This window comes from Capricornis sumatraensis, chromosome 1 (assembly GCF_032405125.1).
Source record: "Capricornis sumatraensis isolate serow.1 chromosome 1, serow.2, whole genome shotgun sequence".
In the NCBI taxonomy this organism is placed as follows: Eukaryota; Metazoa; Chordata; class Mammalia; order Artiodactyla; family Bovidae; genus Capricornis; species Capricornis sumatraensis.
Genome location: NC_091069.1, coordinates 228,211,527 through 228,223,460, shown reverse-complemented (window position 1 = coordinate 228,223,460; position 11,934 = coordinate 228,211,527). Strand labels below are relative to the sequence as shown.

Genomic DNA, 11,934 nt, shown 5'->3' with positions numbered 1-11,934 from the left:
GCTTCCACTTAAATATTAAAAGTTATTACACTTAAATTTTAAAATTTATTACACTTTATTTACTATTATTGTACAACTGATACTAAATTTTGATATCACATAGCTTAAAATACTTCACAATTACACTTAGATCTCTTTAAAGTAAATGGCAAACACACATACACAGAAGCAAGAACAGATTTGTTTGCTTATTTTTTAGCAGAGCTTTCCCTGGAAGTTAGTGACATAAAGAATATCCAAGAAATCATCTTGCCCTAAATGATAGTAATCATATGGATTACTTGTTAGCCAAGAGAAGAATAACTAGTTGTTTTGAAAAAAAAAAAAATGCTTAGCAAGAAAAATTCTATGGCTATGAAATAAAAATTATATTCCTTTGGAGTACTTGGCATTAGAAATGTTTCATGAATGTTAAACTTTCTAAGTATTTATATTTATATGATCTTATTTGGTAAGATTTTATCTTTTCAACTATAGAGTAAATGATATACAGAGTAACAGATAATAGATTCAAGGTATTAGATATGATAGAGTGCCTGAAGAACTATGGATGGAGGTTTGTGAAATTGTACAAGATGCAGTGATCAAGAGCATCCCCAAGGGCGGGGGGGGGTGGAATGCAAAAAGGCAAAATGGTTGCCTGAGGAAGCTTTACAAATAGCTGAGAAAAGAAGAGAAGCTGAAGGCAAAGAAGAAAAGGAGATATGCCGATCTGAATGCATAGTTCCAAACAATAGCAAGGACAGATAAGAAAATCTTCCTCAGTGATCAGTGCAAAGAAATAGAAGAAAACAATAGAATGGGAAAGACTAGAAATCACTTCAAGAAAATGAGAGATACGAAGGGAACATTTCATGCAAAGATGGGCACAATAAAGGACAGAAATGCTATGGACTAACAGAAGCAGACGGAGAAGGCAATGGCACCCCACTCCAGTCAGTACTCTTGCCTGGAAAACCCATGGGCGGAGGAGCCTGGTAGGCTGCAGTCCATGGGGTCGCTAAGAGTCAGACACGACTGAGTGACTTCACTTTCTCTTTTCACCTTCATGCATTGGAGAAGGAAATGGCAACCCACTCCAGTGTTCTTGCCTGGAGAATCCCAGGGATGGGGAGCCTGGTGGGCTGCCATCTATGGGGTCGCACAGAGTCGGACACGACTGAAGTGACTTAGCAGCAGCAGCAGCAACAGAAGCAGAAGATATTAAGAAGAGGTGGCAAGAATACACAGAAGAACTATACAAAAAAATCTTCATGATACAGATAACCACGATGGTGTGATCACTCACCTACAGCCAGACATCCTGGAATGTGAAGTCAAGCGGGCCTTAGAAAGCATCACTATGAACAAATCTAGCGGAGGTGATGGAATTCCAGTTGAGCTGTTTCAAATCCTAAAAGATGCTGCTGTAGAAGTACTGCACTCAATATGCCAGCAAATTTGGAAAACTCAGCAGTGGCCACAGGACTGGAAAAGGTCAGTATTCATTCCAATCCCTAAGAAAGGCAAAGCCAAAGAATGCTCAAACTACTGCACAATTGCACTCATTTCACACGCTAGCAAAGTAATGCTCAAAATTCTTCAAGCCAGGCTTCAACAGTACATGAGCCATGAACTTCCAGATGTTCAAGCTGGATTTAGAAAAGGTAGAGGAAGTAGAGATCAAATTGCTAACATCCATTGGAATATCAAAAAAAACAAGAGTGTTCCAGAAAAACATCTACTTCTGCTTTACTGACTATGCCAAAGTCTTTGACTGTGTGGATCACAACAAACTGTGGAAAATTCTGAAAGAGATGGGAACACCAGACCACCTGACTTGTCTCCTGAGAAATCTGTACGCAGGTAAAGAAGCAACAGTTAGAACTGGACATGGAAGAACAGACTGGTTCCAAATCAGGAAAGGATTAAGTTAAGGTTGTGTATTGTCACCCTGATTATTTAATTTATATGCAGAGTACATCATGAGAAATTCTGGACTGTATGAAGCACAAGCTGGAATCAAGATTGCCAGGAAAAATATCAATAACTTCAGATATGCAGATGACACCACCTTATGGCAGAAAGCGAACAAGAATAAACAAGCCTCTTGAAAGTGAAAGAAGAGAGTGAAAAAGTTGACTTAATACTCAACATTCTGAAAACTAAGATCATGGCATCTGGTCCCATCACTTCATGGCAAATAGATAGGGAAATAATGGAAACACTGACAGACTTTATTTCTTGGGCTCCAAAATCACTGCTTTTGAACTGTGGTGTTGAAGAAGACTCTTGAGAGTCCCTTGGACAGCAAGGAGATCATACAACTCAATCCTGAAGGAAATCAGTCCTGAATATTCATTGGAAGGACTGATACTGAAGCTGAAACTCCAATACTTTGGCCACCTGATGTGAAGAACAGACTCATTGGAAAAGACCCTGATGCTGGGAAAGATTGAAGACAGGAGGAGAAGGGGACGACAGAGGATGAAATGGTTGGATAGTATCACAGACTCAATGGATGTGAGTGAGCAGACTCCAGGGTTTGGTGTTGGACAGGGAGGCCTGGCATGCTGCAGTCCATGGGATTGCAGAGTGGGACATGACTGAGCAACCTAACTGAACTGATACAGAGTAACGCTTTCATATATCTTAGCAATGCAGAAGCAGCTGTTGTCCCAGCCCTTCTGTTCGGAGGCCCCAGGAGTAGAGTTCTCTCTGTAATACCAAGTGTCCCCCCTCATGCTCCCCGAGACATGGATGAGCTGGTGGTAGAGCCCACACATAGTTCTAAAGCCCCTTCCCTCTTGTGGAGTCCGTGTGGGGGCAGCTGCTTCATCTTCATGCTGCAAACAGAGTAAGTGCCCACGGAAGGTTGTATATTTAAGACCATTAGAAGATATGTTTTATGCTCCATCTCCCAGGGCTTCAGAGTTCCAATCCTGGCCACACATGTTGGCTAAGTGGTGTTCCTCAGGACTTGGGATCATATTGGGAAGCATCGATAAGTTAATCTTGTGATTAGGATACTGCATAACATTGCATGAGAGAAATTAACCTTGAATATAATACAACTGGGCTTCCCAGGTGGTACAGTGGTGAAGAAGCTGCCTGCAATGCAGGAGACATGGGTTCAGTCCCTGGGTCAGGAAGATCCCCAGGAGCAGGAAGTGGCAATCCACTCCAGTATTCTTGCCTGGGAAATCCCATGGACAGAGGAGCCTGGTGGGCTATAATCCATGGGATCCCAAGAGTTGGATGCAACTTAGCGACTAAACAACAACTATATATATATATACATATATATTTATATATATATATATATATATATATATATATATATATATATATATACATACATACATACCCAGATAGAGAATGAGAATAACTCACTAAATTTTTAAAATTCTCTCCCTAACAAATGTTCAGTTTTGTTCACTAAGACAAAAGCTCTCAAGTGTCATCCCCAGGCTAGCAGGATTATACCAGAAGTACTTAGAAATGCAAAACCTCAGTTGCTGTTTAGTCCCTCAGTCGTGTCCAACTCTTTGCAACCCCATGGACTGTTGCCCACCAGGCTCCTCTGTCCATGCGATTTCCCATGCAAAAATACTGTGCTGGGTGGCCAGTTCCTTCTTCAGTGGATCTTCCTGTCCCAGGGATTGAACCTGTGTCTCCTACATTGCAGGTAGATTCTTTACCCACTGATCCATTAGGGAGGCTCTACCCTAAACCTACTGAATGAGGAACTGAACCCATCTACTAAACCTATCTCAGGCCCAGAAATTTACTTTAACAAACCCTCAAGTGATTTTGATGTACAATTTAGTTTGAGAATCTCTAAGAAATCCTTAGCTTAAGGGTTAGTTGTAGGGAATACATTTGTTCTATTGCTGTTGATCCAAAATCAAACTAGAAACAATATTTAAAGTTTTTTTTTTTTTTAAGATATAACAATTAAATACTAAAAAAAAACCCTGAGCTATGGCAGGTGTCATTGAAATCTCAGATTTCAAGTTAACAACAGTGCTTCCCTTTAAAGAGGAAAAGTTAGAAACAAAATAATAGCTACCACCTTTGTAGTGTTTACTGTGGCTGTGAAGAAGGCATTGTCTTAAGCACTTTATATATAAGAACCCATTTAATCCTCAATTTGGGCTTCCCAGTTGGCTCAGTGGGTAAAGAATCCACCTGCATGCAGCAGACATAGGAGACTTGTGTTTGATCCCTGGGTCAGAAAGATCCTCTGGAGGAGAGCATGGTAACCCACCCCAGTATTCTTGCCTTGAGAATCCCATGGACAGAGGAGCTTGGTGGACTATAGTCTGACAAAGTGTCGGACACAACTGAAGCTGCTAAGCATGCAATCCCCAAATCAACTCATATAGGTAGGTAGTATAATTTTCCCCAGTTTACAGATGGGAAAACTAGGGCATAGAGAGGTTAATATGATTTGCCCGAAGCATGGATCTAAGGGGAAATGAAGTACAGAGGAACAAACAGTAGAAATGGGATGCTAACTCTAACTGGATATTTATTTCCATAGTCCTTATTTTAATCATAAAGAAATACTGCTGCTTATGATAAATTGTTTTAAGTACTAATTTTTATTAATAACCCATTTATTATTTAAAAGTAGTGCATAGGTATGTAAATACTATTTGAAGATGGGTACAAATGGAGTCTTTTTGTCTTAGTCAGGCCAATCCACATGTTAGGATCATGTCAGCACTATTTGCTTGTTTGTATTTTACTTTGAGGGACATTAAAGTGGCCTGCTTCCCTGATGGCTCCCATGGTAAAGTGTCTGCCTGCAATGCGGGAGACCCAGGTTCGATTCCTGGGTCAGGAAGATTCCCTGGAGAAGGAAATGGCAATCCACTCCAGCTCTCTTGCCTGGAAAATCCCATGGACAGAGGAGCCTGATAGGCTACAGTCCATGGGGTCGCAAAGAGTTGGACATGACTGAGCGACTTCACTTTCACTTAAAGTGGCCTGCACCATCAGTTCTCCCACTTTCCTTCACTCTCTGATGTCTTACACTTGCAGCAGAAAAGTTCTAGATTAGAACTTAAATCTCTGAATCATAACTGAATCATAAAAACAGAAGGTCACACACACTGAATCAACTCCCATACTCGAGTCAGTTTATAGATTGAAAAGTCCCTGAATAAAGAGGAGGTCAGGTCCCCTGGAGGAAGGACCCAGAGACATTACTAAAAATTTACACTACTAATATTTCCCCAAGCCATCCCTATGGGACCTATGGCCTTTTACTAGGGTAACTGTGCATTGAGGATAGGAAATAATGAGTCCCTGAGCCCATCCTGTTGCTATTTCCCCAGTTTACAGTGCATAACTGGAAGAAATACTCAGTAGTTGACAGAATGCCCTCACTGGTTCCTTGACATGTGGAGTGAAGGCAATTATGGTGGAAAAGACCAAGGAGAAGCCAACTAGGGCCACTTTTACCCAGCAAAATAGTAAACCAAAATCAATACTGTAATACCCAAAGATAGAGTAGAGATTAGATGCCAGGAGCCAGCACGAGGAGTCCCGCCCATGGCAAAGGTCATGAGGTTAAGGGGTCCGACAGGAGTCGGGCCTTAAGGGAGCCTCACTGAATTTTCTCAAACATCTACCCCCAAAACCAGAGTCTGCCTGCCACACTGCATTATGCTTTTCGCTTACGCTTCTGACATTAACAGGGGGCTGTCCCCCACCACCTTCCTCTAAAAGGAATTAACTTAGCTCCAGTCAATAAGTCTCCTGGGTGTAAAAAGATTGTCTCAGCTTAAACCTCTCTGATAGCTTTCTAACTTACCTGACCAGTCTGTCCGGATTTTTACAACTACGCATGTGAATTGTTTATGACCCCCAACCATCTTAAAGATATAGAGCCTTTTCTAAAAAGCTAAAAATTATATTGGTGATGGGTTTCACTGTTGAGTCCATGACTGCTGCCAGACCTCCACAGTCTTCATCTTTTAGGCACCTGGAGGATATTAATCAATGTAATTGGGATATAGAAAAAGGAATATAGGAGTTTTGATATTAGCAACACTAGACTTTTGAGTTAGTGAACTTTCTCTTTGTTATAAATCACTGTACTCCTCTTTCCTTGTTATAAATTGTTATGTCCTTGCTATATAAGAATGTAACCTTAATTAGTGCTTTCTGAGAGTGGCACCAGACTTTAGTAAGTACAACACTTTTAAGGCAAATAAGTTTTCTGGTTGACGGACCCGTATCAGAAAAGGGCCATAAAATGCTAATAGGCCTCCTGGCCAGAAGATGATGTAAATCACCTAAGACTTGTGTGTGCAGCTAGGTATGCAGAGAGAAAGCCTGGTCTTGATAAGAGTCAGGGCTGCTGACGCTGCATAACTTTGTATTATCCATTGACCTCTATGTACAACCAAAAGTATAAAAAGCTTTTCTGGACAATAAAGGATGGGCCAGTTCCTGGAATGATTGGTTCCCCCGTGTCTTCTTTTCTTTCTTACTCTATTTTCTGGCTGATTCCCATCTGGGGCATAGAGGCTAGCCGTGCCTACTTATTTGCCTGGGCTTCTAAGACCCACACAAGAGGGAGCCCAAGGCAGGGCACTCTCCGCTATTCAAGTGGGCGTCTGTGGCCCTACATACACGGTTCAAGTCCCTTGTCTCGGGGCTTTATTGGCTTTCTATGTAAACCAAGGAATACAGCCTCTTTCCTCTAAATTTCCTACTACACTGTTCTTTCCTAATCTCTTTATATTTCTAATTAAATAGTCCTTTCCCAGACGGTGACTCCGTCCCCACTTCGAATTCCCTGGATCCACCGGGGCTGGACCCCAGCAATTAGTGCCATTATCAAGGACTTGAAAGATGCAAACGTGGTGATTCCCACCACATCCCCATGCAACTTGTCTACCTGACCTGTGCAGAAGACAGAAGTATCTTAGAGAATGACAGTGGATTATTGTAGATGATCAGGTGGCGATTCCAACTGCAGTTGCTGTATCAGACAAGGTTTCATTGCTTTGAGCAAATTAACACATCCCTTTGTACCTGGTATGCAGCTATTGATATGGCAAATGCCTTTTTCTCCATCCCTGTCTCCAAGGTTCACCAGAAGTTGTTTGCTTTCAGCTGGCAAGACCAATAATAAACCTTCACTGTCTTACTTCACAGGGATGTAAACTCTGTAGTCCCATGTCATAGTTTATTTGACAGAGACCTTGATAACCTTTCTCTTCCTCAAGATACCACACTGGTCTGTTGTACTGGTGACTTTATGCTGACTGGACCTAGTGAGCAAGAAATAGCAACTACTCTAGGCTTATTGGTAAGATATTTGCATAACAGAGAGTAGAAAACAAATCCAGCAAATATTCAGGGGCCTTCCACCTCAGTGAAATTTCTAGCAGTTTGGTGGTGTAGGGCATGTTGAAATATCCCTTCTAACATGAAGGATAATTTGGTGCATCTGGCCCCTTCTACAATTGAAAAAAAAACAACAAACAAACAGGCACAGTGCCTCCTTGCAGCCTTTGGAGTTTGGAGGCAGCATTTTCTCATTTGAGTGTTACTGCAGCTCATTTGCCAAGTGTCCTGAATGGCTGATAGTTTTGAGCCAGAACCAGAGAAAGCTCTGCAACAGATCTGGTCTGCTGTGCAAGCTGCTTGGTCATGTTACCCAGCAGATCCAATGGTGTTTGAAGTGTCTATGACATACAGAGATGCTGCCTGGAGTCTTTAGCAGAGCCTTATGGTTTTGGACTGAGGCTGAAGCTGAAACTCCAACATTTTGGCCACCTGATGCAAACAGCTGACTCATTGGCAATGACCCTGATGCTGGGAAAAATTGAAGGCAGGAGGAGAAGGGGACGACAGAGGATGAAATGGTTGGATGGCATCACTGATACAATGGGCATGAACTTGGGCAAACTTCAAGAGAGTGAAGTACAAGGAGGCCTATTGAGCTGCAGTCCATGGGGCTGCAGAGTTGGACATGACTTGATGACTGAATGATATCAACTGGGTTTTGGAACAAAATCCTGACATCTTCTGAAGAAAACTACTTTCTTTTGAGAAATCACTCATGGTCAGCTATGGGCCTTAGCAGAGAAAAAAATTATTAAGCATTGACCGCCAAGTACCATGGGACCTAAGCTATTGGTCATGAACTGTCTGTTATCTGATCCAGCAAGCCATAAGACTGGGTGTGCATTGAAGTACTCTATCATCAAATGGAAGTGGTATATATATGATTGGGCCTGAGTAGGCCAAGAAGGCACAGATTACATGAAGAAATAGCCCCAATGTCTGTGGTCCCCACTCCTGCCACACTGACTTCTTGTTCACTCTCAGAATACCCCTGCCATCAATTCACAGAGGAGAAAAACACTCAGGCCTGATTTACAGATGGTTCTGCAGGATACACAGGCACCAGCTGTCGACAGCTGCAACACTACAGCCCCTTTCTGGGACAGCCCCGAAGGACAGTAGCCAAGAAAATCCTCCCAGTTAGCAGACCCTTGGGCAAGATACCTGGTTGTTCACTTTGGAAGGATATAAGGCCAGATGTGTGATAATGTTGCATGGGCTATATGATTCATCAATATTAATCAATGATTCATCAATGGCTACAATGACCATTTGGTTGGATGATCAGAGCTTTGGAATGAACATGGTTGGAAAACCAATGACAAGGAAATATGAGGAAGAGGTATTTGGGCAGACTTCTTTGGGCAAAAATATGAAGTTATCTGTGTCCTGTGTGAATGCTCCTCAAAGGGTGACCTCAATAGAGGAGAGTTTTAATAATCAAGCAAATAGGATGAACCATTCTGTTCTACCAGCCAATCCCTTTCCCCTGCCACACATCATTGCCCCTTGGATTCATGGTGGCAGGGAGAGCGGTCAGCACAGGTTCAGCACCATGAACTTCTCACCAAGCATGGTGAGACCCTGCAATATAAGAGACCCAGGTTCAATCCTTGGGTCGGGAAAGATCCCCTAGAGAAGGAAATGGCAACCCACTCCAGTATTCTTGCATAGAGAATTCCATGGACTGAGGAGACTGGTTGGCTAAAGTCCATGGGGCCAAAGAGTCAGACACAACTGACCAACACACACACACACACGGCCGAGGCTGAGCACCCACTCTGCCAGCAGCAGAGCTCAACCCTGAGTCCTCAGTATGGCATCACTCCAATCAGCTAGCTACCACATGGCAGGTTGACCTCTTTGGGCTCTTAGCTCATGGAGGGGCAGCATTTTGTTTTTACTGGAATAGATGCTAACTGATATGGATTTGCTTTCCTTGCATGCAATGTTTCTTCCAAAACTACCATTTGTGTTCTTTTTTTCCACCACATCATGGTATTTCACAAATGTTGCTTCTGACTGAGGAACACACATTACAGCAAAAGAAGTGTGGCAATGGGTTTCTGTTCATGGAATTCACTGGTGTTGCCATGTTCTTCACCATCTGGAAGCAGCTGGGTTGAAATAATGGTTAAACAGCTTTTTGAATATTTGGCTACAGCACCAAGTGCCAATGCCTTACAAAGCTGGGGTAAGGTTCTCTAGGAGGCTGTATTTGCTCTGACTCAGAATCCAAAATACAGTGCTGTTCTTCTGTAGCCAGTATTCACGAATACAGGAATCAAGGGGAGGAAATGGGAGCAGAACCACTATTACCCATAGTGAATCCATTAGCACAATTTATGTTTCCTCTTCCTGTGACCTCATGCTCTGCTGGCCTAGAAGCCTTAGTACCAGGATGAGGAAGGCCTACACTAGGAGGAAAAGCAATGAACTGCATTAAACTGAAAGTTAAGAACCACCACCCTGGCACTTTGAGCCTTTGACTCAACAGGTAAACAAGGGTGTAACTATCCTGAATGAAGTGACTAATCCTGATTACCAAGGGGAAACTGGATTCTACTCAACAATGAAGGTAAAGAAGAGTATTCTGGAATACAGGAAGTCTCTTAGGGCATATCTTGATATTACCATGCCCTGCATTAATGTCAACGGAAAACTACAACAACCCAATCCAGACAGGACTACTAGTGTGCTATGCTCTTTAGGGGTGAAGGTTTGGGTAAGTCCTCCAAGTAAAAAAATCAAACCATCTGAAGTGTTGTCTGCAGGCAAAGGTAATGGATAAAGGAAGAAGGCAATTATAAATGCCAGCTATGACCATGTGATCTGTTACAGAACTGGGAATTAGAGTGTTCCTTATTTTGTATATGTTGTGTGTATACCAGATGCCTTTGTTTTCCTCTCCTATTCCTTTATCATATCACATAAGATGTACTGACTTATTATCATGGTACTTATATATTAATTTTATATCATAGTATTTAAGTTACCAGGTATCAGAAGGGTATATGTCACTCAAGGACTTTATCTTCTGGGGAAGGGGTGATTGCGTTTTCAGTTGTAGAAGTATAGTCCTATCAGGTTAGGTGTAATTAACTTTTATTGTCTATATTCAAAGGTGGAGTATGGCTTAAGGAGGTATGTATAGGTGCCAAGTTGACACGGAGTAGACTCGTGATAGTTAGTTTTATGTGTCAACATGACTGGGCCATGGGTTGCCCAAATATGTAGTTAGGCTTCCTGGGTGTGTCTGTGAGGGTGTTTCTGGATGGCATTAATATTTGAATCAGTAGACTGAGCAAAACAGATTACCCTTCAAAACAGTGTAGCTGATTATCATCTGATCAGCTGGATGCCCACAAAAATTGGCATTAGGGAGAATTTACTCTCTCTCTGTCTGAGCTGTAATATCAGTTTTCTCTACCTTGGACTTGGACTAGAATACCATTAGCTCACCTGTGTCTCTAGGTTGCCAATGGAAGATTGTGAGACTTCTTAGTCTCCAAAAGCAAATAAGCCAATTTCATATATTAATATATATTCTCTTGGTTCTCTGGAGAAACTTGACTAATATAGATAGCTTCTGAGATTTTCCATCAGCCATGATGTGTTGTACGTCACAGTTTCTCCCTTTTATTACTGTGTGGTATTCCATTGTGAGACTATGTGGATGGATATTTTGGGATCTTTGCATTTGGTGCTATGAAAATAGCTGCTAGAAACGTTATTGTGCATGACCTTTGCTAAACATTTGCACTTACTTGAGTATATACCTTTAAAAATTAAAATCATAAAGTATATGTCTAGTTTTATTAGATACTTCCAAATGATTTTCTAAAATGGTAAACCAATTTATGAGAGTTCCAGTTGTTCTCCACTCTCACTTTGGTTTTGTCTGTCTTTTTAATTTTAAACATTCAGGGCAGGCAAACTTTGAAGTGAATAAATGTATATCTTTGATACCTCTGCCTGTGTCCAATTGAGAAACTTCCCTCTGTTTTTCATTTTCCTTATCCCTAGGGCCTTTCACTCAACTAATTTATCCTAGCTTCTACTAAAATGTTAGTTGATAAAAATGAAATACAAAACTAGAAGCCAGCAAGCATCATCAACCTACAGTTGTGTTTTAAAAATGTAGTCAGTTGCCCACATTTATATATTAAGTGATTTCATATAACATTTTGAATTGCAAGCTTTTTTGAAGAAAAGGGGGAAAAAAAAACCCAAACCAGAACATCTGTGAGTTAGCATTAGTGTTACTTACAAACTATTTTCTTTCCTTCCAGGTATATAATAAGATTGTATTTTTTTACTCATTTAAAGTTGTTTTATCTATCTTGGGTTGACCAGTGCATTGTGACTGTAGGTGAGGTACTTCACGTCTGAGGACTACGGTTTTTTGACTCTGCCTGAGACAAGGAGAGTACATGTCAATCTGCATCCTTCTGCAGATCTACTGCACTAAGTCCCCTACATACAAAGTTCAGTTCCAAGAGCATATTCATAAGTGCAATTTGCTCGTTAAGTCAAAGTTAGCCAAAGTACCAAATGACAAAATCAGCTATATAGTACTATACT

At 41.4% G+C, this 11,934-nt stretch overlaps 1 pseudogene; it reads right to left on the bottom strand.

Annotated features, from left to right (window-relative positions):
- Positions 1 to 2,594: 2,594 nt before the first annotated feature.
- LOC138076847 (phospholipid scramblase 4-like) overlaps positions 2,595 to 11,934 on the bottom strand; it is a 35,632-nt pseudogene continuing 26,292 nt past the window's right edge.